A 13545-nucleotide genomic window follows, 5' to 3' on the forward strand; every position below is an offset into this window, starting at 1 on the left:
ATGAAGCAAAACCAACCAGAAGAACGCTGCTATTCTGTTTTTCCATTCTTGAATGCAGCAAACTGTGCATACTTGTTGTAATTAGGTGCCTTGTAAAGATGGTGAAGCTGGTGTGTCAGCAAATCAGACCCTTTGGAGAAGGCCTCGAAGGGCCTGTGCCCTGTTTTCCTTTTTCTCACATTTAAAAGCAGCTGCTTTTATCAAGAGTGAAAGGTTTATGCCTTCAGTGTACTGAATGTTGTACATAACCTGCTTTAAAAGAGGAGACCATCCCTGCAGTCAGGCTTAAGAAGGAACAGACCGCTTTCAGCACTCACTAAACCAAGGGCATACTGGTGTGGCCTGCACACACAAATTAATAAACTGTGAAATTTCTTCAGTCTTTGTATTTAATTACTTAAACCCTTAGAGCTTCTTCAGCTCATTTAAATTTTTTTTTTTTTTTTTCCTGAATGAAGGCATGCCGTAGGGCCTCGATGACTCTAATTTGTTTAGCTGGGTCCAACATTAGGATCCAGTCCAAGAAGTCCTTTAGCAGATGCCTTTTTTGTGTTGGTCTTCAGGTAGTCGCTGGCATCCAATCAAATCAGCCAATAGGTTCTTTAGTTGGATTAATTGGTGCTCACGTCAGTAACTTTCTCCCTCTGTGTTACTTTATTAACTTCGATGTACGTGAAGTTGACATTTTGATCAAAATGTTGGTCTTTGAATACTCCTTTTGGAATCATCTTATTTGCCATCTTTCCTTTAGAGATTCGTGGCGTGCTTCAACATATGGTTTATTGGTTTTGCCAGGAAATAAAAATTCTCCAGTATAAAGTTCATTTAAGGTACAACCTGTAAACCATATGCCTATACCTTAGGCATAGCTTTCACCTATAATGCTTTCAGGAGCATGGTAAAATCTACTGACAAGATATGGCAGTATATTGTTATCTGCAACGTGTTAACACTGACCCAAACTTGCAAAGCTTTAAAATAGTTTTTGTTTCATTAACCAGGGTATTGTCTAGCTGAATATCTGCAAGTAAGATATTGCATCTTTTAAGGAGTTTGAATGCCAAAAACAACTGCTGACTATAGGATCTTATGGCTTTAATATGAAGACCAACATCCTTACCATATTTAATACCTCTCGTGAATTCGTACTTAGAGGCTCAAATAAGAGACAGTGTTGTTTGGAATAAAACTGTCTGAAACTTCTCAGCATGATCAGCATCAATAATTTTTTTCAAGAACTCGAGTTCTTTCGAACCAGTTTTTTGCATGAGCTTGTTTCTGATCATCTTTACAGCCACTTCCTGGTTGGCTCTGGTGTTATCTCTGGCTCCTACAAAACGTTGCTGAATATGCTTTGACCAGCGTAGCCATATACATTGTAGCAGAAATATGGACTGCTTCACTAGTTTGTGTGTCATCCTTGAGCAGGGGCCATGCTAATCTCTACTATATTGTTCCAACATTAGTATACATGCTGCCAAAGGGAGCACTAGACACAGTTTTTAATCCCTCCTCCTTGAAACCCTGTGTACCACTTGCACTCCACATCTCCACACTATGAATTTTGTATTACCTCACTGATTGCTTCCTCATAGGCTCTTTGGTTTCTGCATGTGAATATTGTGCTTTTATATATATATATATATATATATATATATATATAGTACTTTGAATGTTAAATTGCTTTTTACATCTTTTACGGGATTTCCTTTTATCTCTTCTTTCCAACATAGCTCAATTATCTACTATCTGAAACAGATAATTGTTGTTTCTTCTGTTTTTTCTTTAAAGACTTCTATTTATCCCATCTCAACTCTAAGCTGAAGAAACTTTCTATCTTATTTTTCAAATTTATCTAAAATATTTGTTGCTGTACCTTGCAATTTACATAAACGGTATCAGCTTTTGCTAAATATTTTTAAGATCTACCCATTTTCATTCAAATATTAAAACATTTTCATAATTTCATTTGGTACTATGCATACTTCAGAGTAATAATTGCCTATATTTTCCTAAATATTAATATGGCAAAGGACTTACATCTACACTCATCACTGATACTAAAGGAGATGCCAGGTGATTTCACATGCTGGAACTTTCCTACTTTTTAGTTGAAGTTTCTGCTGATCTGTTTTGGGATGTTTTACCTAAAATATTATTGTCATTAAGCTATGAAGTTATATAGCTTCTTTGTAAGATATTTTGACGGTTTGGGGAAATTTGTTTGCTTGTTTTATTTTCTTTTTATTCTGTAATAATATGTGCCATGCATGAATTTGTCGTACAACACTCAGACATAAGAAACTTCATCTTATCTTCAGAACTCCATTGTGTGACCACCTTTCAGAGATATAGCATATACTCAGGTTCAGCTTAGCTTTATTTATAAAAGCCACTTTTTTCCCCTGGGTCCTGAAAGAAACCTCTGAGCTTACGTGGCACCAGGTAATCAAAGATGATTATGTCAGTAGTAAATATTATAGTGATTCTGTTAAAAAACAAAACAAAAGGACAACAATAACACTATTTTTCAAGATTTTAGAAATCTACCTAAAATATTTTCTCCATTATTTATAGTGTCAGTTAAGCAATTTACTTCAATGTTCTCAAGGCGGTGGGCATATTTAGCAAAAAACAAAAAAATAAAAACATGGCCTCCACATTCAGGAAGCTATTTCTGCACCTACTCTCCTCACTCTGGGGTGGCTGTTTACAAACAGGACCCCCAAAGAGTAAAACCTCCTAGCCTTCATTCCCTCATATAATCCACTCCAACTGACACTGGTATGGTCATGGGACTTCCTTTTGGTCAATACGATATGATACAGACTGATTTTGTGTGATTAAGACTGAGGCTATGTCATGAAAAGCCTTGCAACATCTCTAGGCTTCCTGGAACACTGGTTTTTGTGATGACACCTCTCGGAACACAGCTACTATGCTTTTAGAAGCCAGTTCAAGTGCAGAGATATAATATAGGTGTTCTGACATCACAATTAGCTTCTAGGCAACAGTCAATTCCTCCTGGCTGTAGACTTTAATCCAGCTGTCTTCTGACTACAACCTAGGCAAGAACCATTCAGCTAAGCCCAGTCAGATGGATTGACACAGTGGCTGCAACAACGTTCTCAAGCATAATAATTGTGAGGATGACACAGGACCTGGTCACGTTTCATTCTGTTGTACATAGGGCTGCTATGAGTTGGAACTGACTCAAAGGCACATAACAACAGTTAATCCTAAGATATTTTTAGATATGTGCAATATTTTATTGTGTTTTTGGTAAATTAGGTTCCCATTTGACAATTTCCACACAAATTGTGATATTAGTTACATTTTTCACTGTGTGTCAACATTCTCTTTAATTGTGTTTTGGTTTCCCACTTCCAGTACCCTAGTTTCCCTGGTACCTTTATCTTCTCATCTTTGCTTTAGAGTAACTGTTGACTTTTTGGGGAATGCAGAGAGTTTTTTAGTACAGTATCATTATTAAGGATAATACCCTTTATTTTGTGTGCCACTCTACCATTTTGCTAAAAGGTGATCTTGAGATACAGCTTTGGTTCAAGGTTTTGAGAGTGTCTCAGGGTGATAGTCTCAGTGTATCCTCTGGTATTAGCTAGTCCAGTTACTCTGGACTTAAGAATTTGAGTATTTTTCTACATTTTCCTCCAATTCTATCCAGGATCATCTATTGTGACCAGGGTCAGCGTGGTCAATGGCGGTAGCCGGGTACCCTCTAGTTTTTCTGGTCTGGGGGTAGATGAGGACATGGCTCCTATAGGCTCTCAGCCTTGTAGATTTGTTTCTTCTTTGAGATTTTTGTTACCTTCTTACCTGCTGAGTAGAGACCAATTGTCGTATCTTAGATGGTTACTTGCAAGCCCTTAAGACCCCAGACACTACACACTTCACTAGGGTGCGGAACGTGAACTTCATGAATTAAATTATGCCATTTAACTGAGTTGTCCCATGAGACTATGGTCCTAAGCCTTCAAACACAGAAAACCATCTCAGAAGGTGTTTAGTTATGTCTGACATGTCTCTGTAGTTGTGTTTTCAATGAATATGTGTACCTGTACACAAATAGCTGTATTTACATGTACATATAGATACTTGTATCTGTTGGCACATACATATACACCTGTACCTACCCATATAACTATATGCTTTACCCATCTATATGTGATCATATATGGAGTTTTTGCCTTCTTATATATATCAAATTCTTTAGTACAGGCACTCTTTTCTCTTGAGTGTTTCTCAGCAATGCCATTTACTTTGGTCATGCTATGCTCAATATACCCACATTTGGTGTCACTTTTCCCATCACCAAAAATAACCACTATTTACAATCTAAAACATGCTTCTACCTCCCTGCTCTTCCCCTGGTAATCACCAATGAGCATTGGTCTCTTTACATTTATATATTCTTGCCTTTTTACGGAAGAGGGATCATATAATATTTGTCCTTATGTGTTTCACTTATTTCAACTAGCATTATGCCCTCTAGGTCCATCCATGTTATAATGTGTTTAGTGGACTCATTATTGTTCTTTATGATTGCACAGTATTCCATAAGTAAAATGTACCACATTTTACTTATTCATTCATTTGTGAAGGGGCACTTTGGTTGTTTCCATTTTTTTTTTCTTTTTTGCTATTGTGAATAGGTCTGCAACCAACATAGGTGTACATATGTCTGTGTCATTACTTTTAGGTCTCTAAAATGTATACCTAGAAGTGGGTTTGCTGGATTACATGTTAGTTCTTTTTCTAGTTTTTTGAGTAAGTACCATACCATTTTCCGTAGCAGTTATGCCATCTATTAGAAACACATTACAGAAGATTTTAAAATTTTATTCAACAAAGACTATCTTTGGTGTTTACAACTAGCAAAAAATACATGTGTTCTTTTTTTTATTTAGATGTATCATTATGCAGCTCAAGCATTTACATATATATATATAATTTTATGTCTGATGGATTTTTTTTTGCTGATTATTGATAAATAATTTTCAGTTATGGAGCTTTCAATTTGAATTTCCTTAAATTTTGCTCTGGGAACTTGAAATAAGGAAAATTAGGAATTGCTGAATTTGTATCATCCTGATATCAAACTTGGTGACCTTCAGATCAATGCTTGGTGGATCATAGCAGAAATAATCAGAATCACCTGAAAGAAACAGAATTGGTTCCTAGGTGTATAACATTTGACTATAATTTAATAAGTTTTATAGATATACAATGAATGCATCCTTATGAAATTAAAAAAAAAAAAGATTGACAGAATTTAGGACTAAAGAAAAGACACAGAAGCTGAATTTGGGAATGCCCAAGTATTTTCCTTAATGACAATATTTTTAGCATTATTGTACATTTAAATAACATTTTTGCAGAGAAGAGTTCAAGGGTATGAATTTAAGGGATTAGAATATATAATTGACATTGGTAGATCATCTCTACATTGTACACATGGATTAATCAGTAAATCTTATGTTTTTTTCCCAATTTTGAGTTTTATCAGTGCCGGATTTGATGAACTCTCTTGAAAGGGAGACTGAGGCAATTGCTGGAATCAGTATTAAAAAGTGTCATCATGAATTAGCAAAGTCTGGTGTAAGTGTGTAGATGGATGATATAGATTGGTTTCTACAAATCACATTATGTACTAATTTATCTTATTTCTCCAGTTACCACAGTCACTCACAGTTTGTTTTCTGTGTAAGCCTCCAAAAAACAGAATGTCTTGAGATAGTTATGTATTCAATTGTAAATTTGCTAATTAACATTCTCTATTTAAATGACAATACTTGATCCACCAATGAGAAATGGATGTGTAGTCAGTGTGATGAATCATGGTAAATGTTGCAAAGTCTCAAAAGCCTCTGATAAAAACTCCTGAAATATTCTTACCACCTACTATAGCAGATAACACAAAACATACAGCCTACACCTACAGCAACACTGATTTACACAATCACACTCCATAGCTTCCATTGTACAGATTCTTGTAAATCTTTACAAGCATATACCAGGATTCAGTTTATCCCTCTTTGGAAAATAATTCTTTATTAAAATGTGTACAGCATAAATATTAATATAATTATCCTGATAACAGAATATAGATAACATAAAAGATAGTTATGAATAAGACATCTATTTTAAAAATAACATTTGATGTAGTGTGAATATAAATGGTCATATAAAACAAATGCTGAAATTAACCTCTCTCTGTATTTTCAGCAGAACATTGGTAATACAGATGGGATCATACGGAGGTACATTCATTATCATGTTACTGCATTAAAGCCAGTGCATTTTTTATTTACTTTGATTAGTTTTGGCCTTAGTTGAAATGCTTTGCATACATTTTCTACACAGTGAAATTTAAAATTGAATATATTAATGAATGGTTCTAAATAATGTCTTTAAGATTATCAAGGTGAAAGAAACACCACCATAATTAACCACAAAAGAATGTAGTTATAACAATTTATGATGAAATATGTTAATTCTGTTAATTTAATTAACTTTGATATGAAGAAATTAATATATTTGGGCTCTAAGTTTGTTTGCTTATTTTATTTCAATCAGAAGGAATTGGCCTGATCATTTAGGAGCTTTGACTATTTCTTTTCATTAATTTACCCTGGGTCCTATTTAAAAGTTGTCCATGGCCAGTTTGCGTGTATGTATAGTGTCTTTACATAGACACTATACATGGCTTAATCATGGCTTAATTTAAAGAAATGAGGAAGTATCACTATAAAAGTGTCCATATTTGTAATTTCTAGACACCAGGAATGAATCCAGAAATATTGGGAGTCATCAAAAACGAAATGGAATGCATAAACGTTGATATCCTAGGCATTAGTGAGCTGAAATGGAATGGTTTTGAAGCTTCCATGGAGACCTCCCCCTGCTCCACCACGATTCCCCCCTACCCTCGCAGACTGCCAAGCCATGGCTTCTAACTGTGGTTTGGCCTGACCACACTGCCACCCTAACTGCAGTTTGAATTTGGTGCCAGAATCCCGCACATATGTGAACCAGGATTTTAGAGCATGAGCAGGACCCGAAGAGCTGTGGCCCTCAATCTGTCCTTAGATCTGAATATCACCGAAATGATTCAACATCCGGACTTCCAAATGTGGACATGGGGGGGCTAAGGACAGAGAGATCCGGGGGCCAAACCCAAACCCCAGACGCCATTGGAAATAAAAAGCTCCCCAATCCCTTCAGACAGCGAGCAGGTGGTCTTTCAGCTGCTAAGCCCCCTATTGATCCTTGTTTGTGTAAACAATAAATTTCTACTTTCTCGTTCCCTTGCAACTGATGGTGTAGCATCCACCTTATTTCCAACAGCTAATAAGACAAGGACAAGAATCTTCATTCAGTTACAGTATTGGCCATTTTGAACCATGCAATCATATGGTTACTGTGCCAGGAATGAAAATTTGAGGAGGAATGGCATTGCATTCATTGTCAAAAAGAAGATTTCAAGATTTATCCTGAAGTACAACGCTATCAGTGATAGGACAAGATCTGCAAGCCTACAAGGAAGACCAGTTAATATGACCATAATTCACATTTACACACCAAGCACTAAGGTCAAAGATGAAGAAATTGAATATTTTTACCAAATTCTGCAGTCCGAAATTAATCAAATATGCAATCCGGTGCACAGATAATCACTGGTGATTGGAATATGAAAGTTGGAAACAAGGAAGGATCCATAGTTGGAAAATATGACCTTGGTGTTAGAAACAAGGCTGGAGATTGCATGACAGAATTTTGCAAGACCAACGACTTCATTGCAAAAGCCTTTTTTAACCAACATAAACAGCGACTATACATATGGACTTCACAAGATGGAATACAAAGGAATCAGATAGACTACATCTGTGGGAAGAGATAGTGGAAAAGCTCAATATCGTCAATCAGAACAAGGCCAGGGACTGACTGCAGAACAGACTATCAATTGCTTATATGCAAGTTCCAGTTGAAACTGAAGAAAATTAGAACACGTCAATGAGAGCCAAAGTAAAACCTTGAGTATATCCCACATGAATTTGGAGACCAGCTCAAGAATAGATTTGACACATTGAACACTAATGACCAAAGACCAGATGAGTTATGGAATGATATCAAAGAAATCATACATGAAGAAAGCAAGAGGTCATTAAAAAGACAGAGAAGAAAGAAAAGACCAAAAGAGATGTCAGAAGAGACTCTGAAACTTGTTCTCTCGAACATTGAATAGCTACAGCAAAAGAAATGATGAAGCAAAGGAATTTAACAGAAGATTTCAAAGGGCAGGTCCAGAAGACAAAGCAAAGTATTATATAATAACATGTGAAAAGTACTGGAAATGGAAAACCAAAAGAGAAGAACAGACTCAGCATTTCTAAGCTGAAATAATTGAAGAAAAAATTGAAGCATCAAGTTGCAATATTGAAGGATTCTATAGGGAAAATATTAAATGACTTGGGAAGCATCAAAAGAAGATGGAAGGAATACACAGAGTAACTATACCAAAAAGAATTGGTTGGTGTTCAGCCATTTCAGGAGGTGCCATAGGAGCAGGAACCAATGGTACTGAAAGAAGAAGTCCAAGCTGCACTGAAGGCATTGGCGAAAAACAAGGCTCCACTAATTGAAGGAATGCCAATTGAGATGTTGCAACAAACAGATGCCGCACTGAAAATATTCATCTATGCCAAGAAATTTGGAAGACAACAATCTGGCCAACAGAGTGGAAGAGATCTATACTTATGCCTATTTCCAAGAAAAGTGATCCCACAGAAAGTGGAAATTATTGAACAATATCATTAATATCACACACAAGTAAAATTTTGCTGAAGATTATTCAAAAGTGGCTACAGCAGTATATCAACAGAGAACTGCCAGAAATTCAAGCCAGATTCAGAAAAAGATGTGTTACCAGGGATATCATTGCTGATGTCAGATGGATCCTGGCTGAAAGCAGAGAATACCAGAAAGATGTTTACCTGTGTTTTATTGACTGCGCAAAGGCATTAGATTGTGTGGATCATGATAAGTTATGGATAGCATTGAGAAGAATGGGAATTCCAGAACACTTAGTTGTGTTCATGAGGAACTTGTACACAGATCAAGAGACCATCTTTCAAACAGAACAAGGAGATATTGTTTGGTTTAAAGTCAGGAAAGGTGTGCATCAGGGTCATATCCTTTCACCATACCTATTCAATCTGTATGCTTGGCAAAGAATCTGAGAAGCTGGACTATATGAAGAACAACAAGGCATCAGGATTGGAGGACGACTCATTAACAACCTATGTTATGCAGATGACACAACCCTGCTTGCTGAAAGTAAAGAGGGCTTGAAGCACTTACTGATGAAGATCAAAGACCACAGACTTCGGTATGGACTGCACCACAACATAAAATAAAAATCCTCACAACTGGACCAATAAGCCACATCATGATAAACGGGTAAAAGATTGAAGTTGTTAAGGATTTCACTTTACTTGGATCCACAATCAACACCCTTGGAAGCTACAGTCAAGAAATCATAAGACGCATTGCAATGTGCAAACATGCTACGAAAGACCTTTTTAAAGCATTAAAAAGCAAAGAAATCACCTTGAAGACTAAGGAGTGCCTGACCCAAGCCATGGTGTTTTCAATCACCTCTTAGACATGTGAAAGCTAGACCATGAATAAGGAAGACAGAAGAAAAATGGATGCCTTTGAATTTCGGTGTTGTAGAAGAATGTATCATGGACTGCCGAAAGGATGAACAAACCTGTCTTGGAAGAAATGCAACCAGAATCCTCCTTAGAAGCAAGGATGGTGAGACTATGTCTCATATACTTTGGACATTTTGCCAGGAGGGGTCAGTCCCTGGAGAAGGACATCATGCTTGGTAAAATAGAGGGTCAGCAAAAAAGAGGAAGATCCTCAGTGAGATGGATTGACAGAGTGGTTTGCAAGCATAACAAGGATTGTGAGGATGGCACAGCACTGGGCATTGTTTTATTCTGTTATACATGGGCTCATTATGAGGGGGAACCAACTCAATGGAACCTAACAATAACATCACAGACACCAGGAGAAAGTAGAAAAAATAATGGCCTAGAAAACCTGTTGACAAGCTTCATTGATCTTTTTAAGGTTTTTCCTTAAGTACTGTGTTGTTGTTGTTGTTGCTGTTTTTAATCTTTATTAGTATGAAGCACTTCCCACTTCTTTCGAAGATACTTAATATTCATAAATTGGGTGGATTTTAATTCCTATATGCTTTCAAATTGAATTCTGTTTTAAAATTACACTATCATATCTCTAACTATCTGGGAGAGAAACACAAACTTGTAGGTGAATTTGTTTTCATAGTTGTATTAGACATATACTGCTGAATAACAAACTACCCCAAATAAAAATGTTTAAAACCACAAAAATTTACTTCTCAACACTCTTTTGATTGACAGGGTGTTTTTTTTTTTTTTTTGCCAGTTTTGTTTCACTAGCTCAAATGATTCCATTCATCAGAGGATTGTCTTTGCCAAAAAATGTAAGATGACATTACTTACAATTCTGGCAGTTAGTGCTGGCTACCGGCTGGGATGCCATGGGTATCTACCACTTGGAATCTCCTCATTCAGTAAGCTTTGTTGTTGCGTATCAACAAAATGGCTTTGATTCATAACCTTATATATAACGGAACAAAATGTACAGTCCTGAACTGTCCTCAGAATCATTGCTGTGTCTGAGCTCGTTGTTGTGGCTATTCTGTCAATCCATCTCACTGAGGGTTTCCCTCATTTTTGCTAACCCTTTACTTTACCAACCATGATGTCCTTTTCTAGCAATTGGTCTTCCTTGATGATGTGTCAAAAATAAAAAAAAGTAAAAAAATCTTGCCATTCTTGCTTCTAAGGAGTTTTCTGGTTGTATTTCTTCTATGACTTCTTCTGGGAGTCCAGGGTATATTCAATAGTCTTCTTTAACACCACAGTTTGAATGCATCAATTCTTCTTTGATCTCCCTTTGTCATTGTGCAGCTTTCCCCACACATACGAAGTGATTGTAAAGGGCATGACTTGTGTCAGGTGCACCTTAGTCATTAAAGTGTAATCTTTGCTTTGTAAAACTTTTAAGTGGTCTTTTGCAACAGGTTTGCCCAATGCAATATACTGTTGGCTTTCTTGACTGTTGTTTGCATGGATGTTGATTGTTGATCCAAGTAGGCTATACTGGCATTTTTCTATGGCAGTATCAGAAATGCACTCCAAAGTCTCTTAAGATCTGGGCTGTGAAACTTATATAAAATTACTTGTACATTTTCTTTGTCCAAATCAAGTCACAAATTCTGATTTAATGAGTGGAAACAGAGAGTCCACCTCTTGATGGAGTGGCCTGTTAAATCTCATTACAAAGAGGAATGTGGGCAGGAGCAGAAGGAAGAGATGAGTGGTCATCTTGGCAAACAATTCACCACAATAGGCCTTCCATGTAAAGCCTGAAAAAACCTTCAAAAATTCAAAGAAGTCAGCAAATCACTTGCAGATTTTTAATTGTTTCTCCTTTATGTCATTGAGATGTTTATGTCATTTCATAATTCCAGTAAACTTACTATTAGTCTTCTATATCACTTAATCCGGAATAATTTTTTTTCATGAAGAATAAGCACTTACCCTTTGCCCTCTCATATTAGGCTTAGTCTCTTCACAGTTTAGAGTACTACTTTTCATTGTTAAATCATCTCATAATATTTTAACTAATGTTTATTATCTCAGCAATAAGTTTGTGCCTCATTTACCTTTCAAGAGAAACTATCTAACAGAAGTTAAAATATATACAATGGTTTTCTATCTTCAGCATTCATATTAAGATTCATCTGGAAGTCTGTTAAAAGAGACTCCCATGTCCTGCCCCACTTATTTTTTAGGTATTCTGCCTGAGAATTAGCATTTGTAATAACTTCCTGTGAAATGTGAGAATGGGAGTAATAGTAGTAATGTTACAGCCTGTCTAACTTCACAAGGGTAATGACCAGGATCAGCTGAAAGCTCGTTCCCATAACATACCTCCACATTCTAAGCTTTTTACCAGTTCTGACACCAGCCATCTCTCCCACAGCACTCCCTACTTCTGTTCTAGGCTTGATAATCTCTTGTAATGGCCACACAGAACTCAAAGACCATACTTAGAGTTAAATGATTTATTAAAGAACAGGATATAACTAACTAGTGATCAGGATTGACAGGCTACAGCTCAGGATCAGGGTCAGGAAGCATGCAGTCGAAGTTTACCTTCCTCAGTGCAGGACAGTTCTCTCAGCTCCTCTTAACCATGCAGGCCTCCATTCAGCTTCCTGAGGACAGGCTCCTCTTGGTCCCCTTGAGGACAGGCTCCTCTTGGCCCTCCTCAGGACAGGCTCCTCTTGGTCCCCCTGAAGACAGGCTCCTCTTGGCCCTCCTCAGGACGGGCTCCTCTTAGCCCACCTCCTCAGGACAGGCTCCTCTTGGCCCTGCCATCTGTCATTGCCAGCTCTGTCACTGGGCTGCATTTGGGCCTGTCAGTGACATCTCTGCCACTGGGCCTTTTCCAGGCCTCTGGCTGTCTTCAGTGTTACAACCCTTAACCGTGTTATAGCTCCTTTAGGAGCCTTATCTGCCCCTCTCTCTGCTTCTCTCTTTCTTTCTTCTGCATCTTCCTGCTTCTTTCTGTCTCTAAAGAAACCTCTGAGGGGCTGGCTGCTTAAATACAAACTTCCTGTCAATTTCAAGGCATGGCCTCTCTCATTGGGGCCACAAACTGACCAGTCCCCTCTCAGTAAGCCACAAACACTTCATTTATATATTAGGCTACAACTTACCTTATTTGCATAGCCTATTGCCCAATTCCTTCAAGGTGCACACAGATCACAGGGCAGGTTGCATCCCAGGACAAACAAAATGTATCAGACCAAGTTGTTTACAGCTTACTAGGGAAAAGTCAATGAACTTGGCCAAAAATAACAAGCCCTCTGGGGTAGAAACTAGGCTATAGGCAACTCCTCAAGCTTTTGGAGAAAAATCTCCACAGCTATTTTTTTGAAGAACCAGGGAAAAAGGCCACATAAAGGAACTCATTGCCCCACAATTCTATGTGATGATGATTCTGTTTATACAGAATCATTGTGAAAATTTCTGGTCTGTAAGGAGTAAAAGAATAGTTACTCTAAATATGACTGTAAAAACATTGTCTTCCAAATTTAAGTCCTGGTGATGAGTTTGTGAGTGTGTTTCTTGGTGTGTGTATATGAATTACTTAATTACATAATAAAGAAACTCTTTTCAGATGAAGGAATATCATAAGTCATCTGGAAAATAATTTGAGATGCTTCAGTCATCAAAACAAACAGAAGATAAATATCCAAATAGTATGTAACCCCTTGAAATAGCTTAAGAACTTATTTATATGAGCTGAAGAGTTAATTAATGTATATTTTGTAGCATTATAGATTTTCTGATACAAGTTGCTGCCAGAGAGGGGGAAATATAGGTGGATAGACAG

General features: G+C 37.1%; 1 non-coding gene and 1 pseudogene across 1 annotated transcript; both read right to left on the reverse strand.

The window, feature by feature from the left end:
• Positions 1–421: 421 nt before the first annotated feature.
• LOC104845722 (serine/threonine-protein kinase PRP4 homolog) lies at positions 422–11738 on the reverse strand (annotated as a pseudogene).
• On the reverse strand, positions 1384–1490 carry LOC111750017 (U6 spliceosomal RNA). The gene has a single exon (XR_002785166.1). It is a non-coding gene; the product is annotated as a U6 spliceosomal RNA (small nuclear RNA).
• Positions 11739–13545: the final 1807 nt, after the last annotated feature.

Source organism: Loxodonta africana, chromosome 2 (genome assembly GCF_030014295.1).
Source record: "Loxodonta africana isolate mLoxAfr1 chromosome 2, mLoxAfr1.hap2, whole genome shotgun sequence".
Classification (NCBI taxonomy): Eukaryota; Metazoa; Chordata; class Mammalia; order Proboscidea; family Elephantidae; genus Loxodonta; species Loxodonta africana.